Genomic DNA, 9,702 nt, shown 5'->3' with positions numbered 1-9,702 from the left:
GAAGGAGTGAGAGCAGCAGAATAAGGACAGTGGACTTCAAAAAGCAGACTTTAACACTTTAAGGTCCCATGGGAAGAAAATGCAAAGGATAAAGGAGTTCAGGAGAGCCTGCAGTTTCTCAAGGAGACTATATTAAAGGTGCAACAGCAAACTATCCTGATATGAAGGAAAGATAGGGAAAAATAGTAAAAAGCCAATATGGTTCCATCAGGAGCTCTTTAGTGACCTGAAAATCAAAAATGAATTCCACAAAAAGTGGAAACCTGGACAAATTGTTAAGGAGGACTGCAGAAGAATAGCAAAGCATGTAGAGACAAAATCAGAAAGACTAAAGGCACAAAATGAGTTACACCTAGTAAGGGACGTAAAGGGTAATAAGAAAAGGTTCTAGAAATACATTAGGTGTAAGAAAAGATGAAGTGGAGGCTCTCTACTTAATGGGGAAGGAGAACTAAGAATAGACAGGATCAAGAAGGCCGAGGTGTTTAATGCCTACTTTGCTTCAGTCTTCACTGAAAAGGTAAATTGTGATCAGATACTTAACACAAGTAATATGAACAAAAAAGGAAAAGGAACGCAAGCCAAAGCAGGGAAAGAACAGGTTAGAAATATTTAAATAAGTTAGATGTATTCAATTTGCACCCTAGGGTACTTAAGTAACTACCTGAAACAGTCTTGGAAAAATGAGCGGTTATCTCTGAGAAGTCATGGGGGATGTCCCAGAGGGCTGGAGACAGACAAACATAGTACAAGTCTTTTTAAAAAGGGGAACAAAGAGGACCCCCGGGAAAACAAATGATTAAACAATCAATTTGAAAGCACCTACAGGATTATTTGGTTATCCAAAGTAGCCAACAAGGATTAGTCCAGGACAAATAATGCCTAACCAACTCAATAGCCTTCTTGGACAGGGTTACCAGGGAAACAGATGATGTGATATCTCTTGATTTTACTAAGGCTTTTGATACAGTCCCACGTGACATTCTCATAAGCAATCTAGGGAAATGTGGTCTAAATTAAATTACTGTAAGGGAGGTACAAAACTGGTTGGAAAGACTGTAAGAGTACTTATCAATGGTTTGCTATCAAACTGGGGAGGGGATGTATCTATTGGGGTCTTGCTGGGGTCTGTCCTTGGTTTGGTACTAGTTAATATTTTAATTAATGAATTGGATAACGAAGTGGAGAGTATGCTTATAAAATTTGCATATGATGCCAAACTGGGAGGAGTTGCAAGCACTTTTGGAGGATAAGGTTATAATTAAAAATGACCTTGACAAATTGGAGAAATCAACATGTTTAAATTCAGTAAAGACAAGTGCCAAGTACTGTACTTGGGAAGGAAAAATCACATGTACTTCTGAAAAGGATCTGAGTCTTATACTGGATCACAAATTACACAATGTGTCAACAGTGTGATGCAGTTGCAAAAAAGGCTAATATCATTCTAGAGTGTATTACTAGGAGTGTTCTGTGTAAGATGCAGGAGGTAATTGTTCCATTCTGCTTGGCACTGGTGAGGCCTCAGCTAGAATACTCTGTCCAGTTCTGGGTGCCATACTTTAAGAAAGATGTGGACAGAGGAAAGCAACAAAAATAATAAAAGCTTTTGAAAACCTGACCTATGAGGAAAGATTTAAAAAACTGGGAATGTTTCGTTTTGAGAAAAGAAGACTATGGGGGGCCTTCATTATAGCCCTTAACATATTTGAAGACTGCTGTTGTTAAAAGGGCAGTGATCAATTGCTCTCCATGTCGACTGGAAGTAAGACAAGATGTAATTGGCTTAATCTGCAGCAAGGGATATTTAGTTTAGATATTAGGAAAAACTAATTATAATTTATAGGGATAGTTAAGCATTGGAATAGGCTACCAAGGGAGTTTGTGAAATCCCTGTCATTTGGAGGTTTTTAAGAACAGGTTAGACAAACCTCTGTGACTCAGGGATGGTCTAGGAATACTTGGTCCTGCCTCAGCACAGGGGGCTGGACTAGAAGCCCTCTCCAGGTCCTTTCCAGCCCTAAATTTCTATGATGCCAGGAGAGGAGTAAGCAGCAGGAAACTTTCCCTACCTGATTTGAAATACACAATTGGGAAGGAATGCCCTGTGCCACCAGCTTCAAAAACATAACATAACTTAATGTGGGTGTGTTCAGGCTAGTCCTGACATACATGGCACCACATAGGTGTGATCGAAAGTAGACAGTGGGTGTGTCTTTGTTGCAATCTGAGGTGTGATTGCAGCACAGCTAGATATACCCATGCTAGCATTACTTGTGTTAACATAGCTAAAAATAGCAGTGCAGACGTGGGGGCATAGGTTAGCTTGAGTACAGACCCAGGCACGGGAAAAACACTCCAACTGGCAGTGCAAGCTCGCCCCTTCTCCATTTCCCGCCCCTTCTCCAAACTTGGGTCATGCAGCCCCATCCTGCTCCCATTGAAGTCAATGGCAAAGCTCCCATTAGAATGGGCAGGTGATCTGGGCTGTTTTTCCTTTGTACGGGGGGGGCGTGTGGAAAAAGAGATCTACAGAAGTGCTGCCTTCCAAGTGAATAGCTCCTCTTTCAATCTAAAACTGCTGCTTCACATCAGGCTCCATAAGGGAAGCTTCTTTGCTTAAAGCTGGACCTCCCTAAGGGAGGCCAGATAAGTGCCAGCTTAAGACAGATGAGTTGCAAATGCTCCCACCACATCCTCCTGCAAAAGGCTACTGTAGGTATTAATGTGCAAAATCAGTGGGCTCGCGGGAGCCACAGGCCATGGGAGAGAGAAACGTAATGGAAGATGCAACCTGCAAAGGCTCATTACCCTTTCGCTTTGCTTTAAGTCAATGCTGAGTGGGATTTTAATTCTCTTGCGGCTGCTGAAGGCTGCCTGTCCTCTTCCCCTGTTGTCTCTGCAGGAAGCCAGAACGTAGGGCTGTGCCCAGCATGGAAACTCTCTGCTGGCATGAAGTGCTACAGTTGTTAATCTGCAGGAAAAGAGAGTGCTGTGGGGCCAGACCCTGCAGTTATATCCTGCAACTGGTGGTCATAACCCCAAATTCAGCACCTATTCCATTCCTTTGCAAGCAGGCAGCGCCCTCTTCTTTCTGGCTGCCAGCCAGCCTTGATGGAGTAGCGGGTCCTAAGTGACTCTCCTCTGGGCATGCACAATGCTTATAAACTCTCAGATTCAGGGAGGAGAGTGCACTGGGTACTGTGTGGCTGAGAAGAGATTGCTCTTCTATGAGAGACCCTTATGTGTCTGTGTCACTTATCATGAGATGAGCACCTAAATCCATTGGTCCAGATTTAAAACACAGAGGTCATATAGGCAGCCTATGGCAGAGCCAGGACTCAAACCCTGGTCCCATGAGTCCCAATCCAGTGCCTTAACCACAAAACTATCCTCCTTCCCTCTCCGTGGAGTGACTCGCTAGAACTTAGGACAGAGAAGGAGAATAGTTGTAAGAGCTGCGGCCAGTGAGAGAAATCAAGAGGTCCGGTTCTCCCACCACTGGACACACGCAATTCCCAGTCAAGTTACTGGCATCATGCGACGGCCCAAGGAGTTATCTGAATTCAAATAAAGAGTTACTCAACCTCCTGAGAGAGAGAGAGAGAGACACACACACACACACACACTCTCTCTTTCTCTCTCTCTCTCTCTAGCAAATCAGCCTCCTTTCTGAAATATAATTCTAGCTCGGCAAGGTCCTTTTGTTATGTATTGATTTCCTGACAGTCTGCAGCAGTTCCTCAGTCAGAAAGCTGACAAGAGGCAGCAGAGATTTGGGAAATGAACTCGGATGTATTTTCATTGGCTTCCTCTCCTGGGAAAAAGGGGGAAAAAGCATGCCCGGGGTGAGGGGTGCCACTGGGTGAACGCACTTGCCACTCACCCTTGGAGTCCCTGAGTCAAATCTGGATTAAATCATAAGTGAAACGAGTGCGGTGGTTTCAGCCCAGTTTCTCCCTAGAGCATGCTTGTCCACCTCATTAAGAACAGAATATAGTTTGTCGTGATTGGAAGCCTCTGCTTAGGAAAAGTCCAGGATAGGAATATCAAGAAGAGTAAGGTGCACTGGAAGAGCCTCGAATGGTAATAATGAGCTCATGGCTGGCAAGGATTGAAGTGCGTTGCTAGAGCTGTTTAGGAGCCCCAGAATGGAATTGCAGGTCAAACAATGTTCATTGGCAGAGCTGGAATTGGGGGTCAGGACTAGCATACTAGGTGTTGCTAAGGTTCTCTCAAAAGCAACTCCTCAGGACTGGAATAGCAGCAAGTGTTGCAGGTCCTTTTTCTGAAGAACCTTAAGACAGCCATGTACCAGCCCAGCTTCTACAGCACAGGAGCTTCTTGCAGGTCATAGAGGAGTTGCTTTGGCAAAACTGCGTGGTGAGGCAATTTTTAACATTCCAAGCGTTTGAGTTCATCCATCTAGTTAAAGGACAGATCCCTGCTTTGAGCTGCTTGCAGTACCATTGCACTCCCGTTCCTGCATATTCACCCCATCTCTATGGCATGTGGAGTTGATTCACGCCACCCATTGCAGCCAGGATTCCAGTAGGAGGGGCAAGAGAATGTGCTGCCTGCTTTCCCCACCAGCACTGTGCAGCAGGTGTGCTCTGCACTTCAGCAGTTTGATAGCATCAACCCTTTTTTTTTTTTTTTTTTATATTTTTTTAAAGCACATTATCCACTCAGCGTGTTTGGGGTTCTGTGCATTAAATAGATTTATGTGTTTAATAATTATTAGTTTCAAAGATTTACAGTGCACGGCTGCTGCTGCTGTGACTGCACCTCCCAAGGCGGTTGAGGAAGTGAAAATCCTTCATCAAGGGAAGGGGAAAAATTAGAAACTTTAAATCTTCCTTCAGTTTGAAAGTGGGCCAAGGTTAAAGTAAATGTGTGTGTGCTGAATGTAACTCTGTGGTGGGTGTCTGCATATTGGGTTAAGTTGGGCACATTGTACATGTGTTTGTGGGATGTGTGTCTTTAAAAGTCTGGGTATGTTGATCTCCTTATTCCTTGCTTTAAAAGGCATATTAAGTCAGTTTAGAGGTTATGAACAGCTGTCTCTCCATTGTTAGCATGATCATGATTTCATAGAAAGGGGAGGCTTCAATCTTTTGGGCCGTTCCCTTGATGTTCATAGAAAGTAGGGATGAGCCAGAACCAAAGCCTGCGTACCCTGAGCCTTTGAGGAACTTTGGCTCTGAATGTCTGGCTTGGGCCCATATCTAAATATAAAGGAAGTTAACAGTGGGCAGCCGTTTTGATCTCCTCAAGAAAAAAGGAGTGCTATGGGGATTTACCTCTGTGAAAGGGACAGGTGCCTATCGGTGCAGCACCCCTGGCTTTACAGCATCTCTACAGCTGTCACTGGGCCTATGCTCATGCAAAAGCTAGTACAAGTGATGCTGTAAACACTGACTTTATTCATCTTTACAATGTGTAGCGACAGCAGTGATCAAAAAGGCAATATGGAGACTACCGACATGCCATTACATGAGAGTTAATACCACATCCCCACTTGGTATACTGCGCAAAAGGGCAACCAAAAATATTCGACATACAGGATGCGACGTGTAAGGCTAGATTTAAAACACTCAGGTTACAAAAGGAACAGAACTGTGTTTAGAAAGGAGAGGGGAGATGAGGTGGAGGTATTTGGAATAGCGAATGGGCTAGTGAGGGCCTATCAGGTAGTCCTGTTTAACTTTTGCTTTAAGACGACAATTAGGGGGGTCACACAAAAAAGAAAGGGCCTTGGGGAAAGAGCATGAAGCCTGTGAGCAATGCTGCTATGAGAATAAAATCCTAGAGAAACGAGCTGCCCAGTAGCCTTCAGAGGGATTCATAGAATCATAGGAGTGGAAGGGACCTCGAGAGGTCATCTAGTCCAGTCCCCTGCACTCAAGGCAGGACCAAGTATTATCTAGACCATCCCTGACAGGTGTTTGTCCAACCTGCTCTTAAAAATCCCCAATGATGGAGATTCCACAACCTCCCTAGGCAATGTATTCCATTGCTTAACCATTGCATCAAAGAATAAAGGTGTGTCAGGAAAGGGGGAAGGCTTTGGGGTCTCAAGAGTCCCAAAAGAATGTGGAAAATGTGTAGGATACAACCATGAATTCCTGCTACAAAACAAACCCATGAATCATAGGAATTATGGACTCCTGATAAGGAGAGGGTCATGTTACAGGGAGCATACCTTGAGAATGCAAAGGGAAAGTACCCTGCAAAATGAACTTACGTCTGTTATTGAAAAAGGCTAATAATGCTCATTGAAATGGTGAGTCCTTGGAGATGTGCAAGTGTCATCTGGGCACCTGGCTCTGAACAGCTGCTCTCATCCCTCCCCTGCAGCACTCAGTCATCTATCAGCTGTTTGGGACTGGGGTGGAGACTCTTGTCATCCACCACCTGAACACTTCCAGCAGTCCCTGCAGAAGAGAGCTAGAGACAGCTGATCTTGCCTGTGCAGTCAAGTGTGCATTCTGCAGTCTTGCCACCAGAGAAACTGACACTGAGACATCTTTGGAACAGTGTTGTTGCCTTGAACCCCTGCAGCACAGAGAAGGGGAGAGCTCAGAAACTGTGCTCAAGCATTGGATGTGGTTGGCTGATGAGCAGCCAAAGGCAGGCATATCAGACACTTACGGGGCTTAGCAAACTGCTGTATTCTGAGGGATATGTTACATTTTGCTTGTGAACTTGTTTGGAGTTCTTTGGAAAAATCCCCTTTGCTCTTGCCTTTCAGACGGACACTGGCATGTTTAAATTCAATCAGTGCTCCTAAGTTTTAGAGAGAGGATGCTTTTATGGTGGAAGGACAGGGACTCAGGAGATCCTGTTCCCAGACCTGCCACACAACTCTGGGGTGACGGTGGGCAAGTCACTTGATTTCCCTAATGCAGTTTCTGCAAATGGGTCCTGCTTTCAAATATGTAAGTTAAAGCTTCTGGGGCTGCTGTCAGATACACTCTCCTAGCACTGCAGCACAATGTACTTTTTTGCATAGCGAGCATGCAGAGCAGATCAGTTTCTCTGTGGCCCCCCACCTCCTCTCTTGTACCCAGTACCTACTGCCTGTCTGCTACTTGAGGGGTGTGCACTGCTGGAGAGCACCCTAGGGCAATGCACATGAGCATACACTTTTCCTATGTGGTGTGTCAAGTTTTAACCTCATTAAACTCTTGGTCATCATACTGATCAAGACGCAGAATGGCCATAGTTTTTTGCCTGGGATCCTAAGCAGGAGAAAGGGGGTGGAGGGAGAAGATGATGAGAAAAGAGAATAAAGTGATTTTATGCTTGGAGTTTGTTTTTTTGAGTGCTCACATTTATTACTCTGGAGCTGACAGTTCAGTCTCTCCCAGCTGCTGTCAGCTGCTGCCTTAAAAGCTTTCTATGCACAGTATATGCTATTAAATGTCCCTGTTGATGTAAGCTGTATGCAGGCACTTTGGTTTACATCACAGTCTTATAATGCTATATCAGCGGCAGAGCTTTCTGCTTCCTTTGCTATGGACTCTTTGCTTTCTTAAAATAATTTGATTTTATTCTTGGAATTAACGCTCATTGGACAATTGTGTGCCAGCCCACTTGCCGTTTAGATTAGGGTGACCAGATGTCCCGATTTTATAGGGACAGTCCTGATTTTTGGGTCTTTTTCTTATATAGGCTCCTATTACCCCCCACCCCCGTCCCGATTTTTCACATTTGCTGTCTGGTCACCCTAGTTTAGATTGCCATAACTGTGGTGCTTGCCACCCCCACTACTAGATAGATGTGTGCATGAAGGCAGAAGAGAAAAGGAGGAGCAGAGAGATGAGGGAGAGAGAGAATGATGGATTGCTCTCCTTATCCACAGATACGCCTCAAACGATCCTGTCTAACTGTCCTTCCAGTAGCTCTCCAACCAGTGCTGGACAAATTGACTTGGGTTTCCCAAGGCCACGTTAACACTCAAGTACTGCATTGCTGTGTGCATGCAGGAGACCAGACCACTCTGTGAACACGGCACCACACAGGGCAAGCAGATTTCAATTCATCTCCTCCTCCAGCATTTTTCTGACTTTGTCACTCATCCATGTAAGATGCATCCTGGTCACAGATTTTTTTCTTTCTGATAATTCTTGTGGAGATACAGATGGTCCCTTTCTCCCTTTTAGGTAGTTATCAGGGTGCTTGTTTTGCAAGAACAACGAGGAGTGTGGAGGCACTAACACAGCTACTCCTCTGTTTTGCAAGAGCAGCCCTGGGAAGACACTACAGAAATAGCAGCTCTAGAGAATGAGCCCATTTAAAGAGGGAAAGGAGTCTTTTAGCTGGTGGTTATGAAGCTTTGAGACTTTACCTACTCCTAACATCTCCCCTTTCCAGCAAATCAGTTCTTAACAATTTAACTTAAATACCAACTGTTTCAATACAAACACTGTAACACAACCAACTTTGTTAGCAGTGTTCAATTAGTCTTTCAGGGGCTATGCGTGGTCTGTTAGATCTACAAGGTATCCTTTCAGTCCTTGCACTGGCTGTATCAGCAGACTGCTCCACTTGCTGATCTGAACGATCCTCAGTAGTTTCCTCAGTGCTTTGTCCTGTAGCTGCCAGTGAAGTATCTGCCTCCTTATCCCCCTCTTCTTCAAGAAGATGCTGCAGATGTCTCCTGCTCCTTCAAAACACATGTCCTGCAGGCGTCTGTACTTCATGAGATTGTGTGGTGACCTCACAAGTCACTACTGCCCTCTGAGCCCAGTTTATCTATTTGATCTTTTACCTTCATTTCTAATACACACGTACCTCTGGTAGGAATGAGTTCCTTACTATAAAGCTTTCAATTTAACCTGTTTGCTCACCATGTTGCCTGATTTTTGTGTCAGCCTTTTAATTCTAATATCTGAAACAACATTTCCCTGAGCACCAATGTCCAGTTTGTACATTATAAGAGTCCCATTAGTCCCTAAAGAAGTTGTCCATTCATCAGTTCCTTCCCCTTGAGCTACAGCTCCCAAAGAGAACTCCTCTTCTATGCTGCTGTCTGTGCTCCCTTCCTGGATTACCGAATCAGCATGCAGGCTTTGCTTCCTCTTCTGCAGTTGTTGATCCTGGTTGCAGCCTTTGGCCAAATGCTGTATTTCTTACAAATATGCAGCACTTACCAAAAGCGGGGAATTGCTGAGGTCAGGGTTCATGTTCGCATCTTGTGAAGTCCTTGAAGCTGCCCCTTGCAAAATCTTGTGCTTTTTGTTTTTTTTCCCCCATGCTTGTCTGTGTTTTTTGTTCTATGCTGACTTACTGGCTGCTTACCAGTTTTTTTTTCTCTTGGCACTCTATCTAGAGTGGCAGTGTCCTGTTTTCGTTCTATTATTTTTAATTTGTTAAGAGTGATTTCTGCAGCCTGCCACAGTCTTATTGCTGTATCCAAAGCAAGTTCCGTATCTTCCAATAGTTTTTCGTGCAGTTTTGGATCTCTGATTCCAATTCCAATTTGATCCCTTATAATTGAATCTGTTAACTGTCCATAGTTGAAGGTTTGGCTCATTAGCTTTAGTTCTATTAGGAATTCTTCAAAGGACTCTCCTTCCTGTTGTATTCTAAGGTGAAACTTGTACCTTCCAAATGCCTCACTCTTTTAAAGTATGCAATACTCTTCAAATTTCTGCAAAATTGTGACATAACTTGTTCTCTCTGCCTGACTTAGTT

Source organism: Terrapene carolina, unplaced genomic scaffold (genome assembly GCF_002925995.2).
Source record: "Terrapene carolina triunguis isolate 2854851 unplaced genomic scaffold, T_m_triunguis-2.0 Scaffold234, whole genome shotgun sequence".
NCBI classification, from domain to species: Eukaryota; Metazoa; Chordata; order Testudines; family Emydidae; genus Terrapene; species Terrapene triunguis.
The sequence above is the reverse complement of the archived record's forward strand: the minus strand, read 5'-3'. Positions refer to the sequence as shown.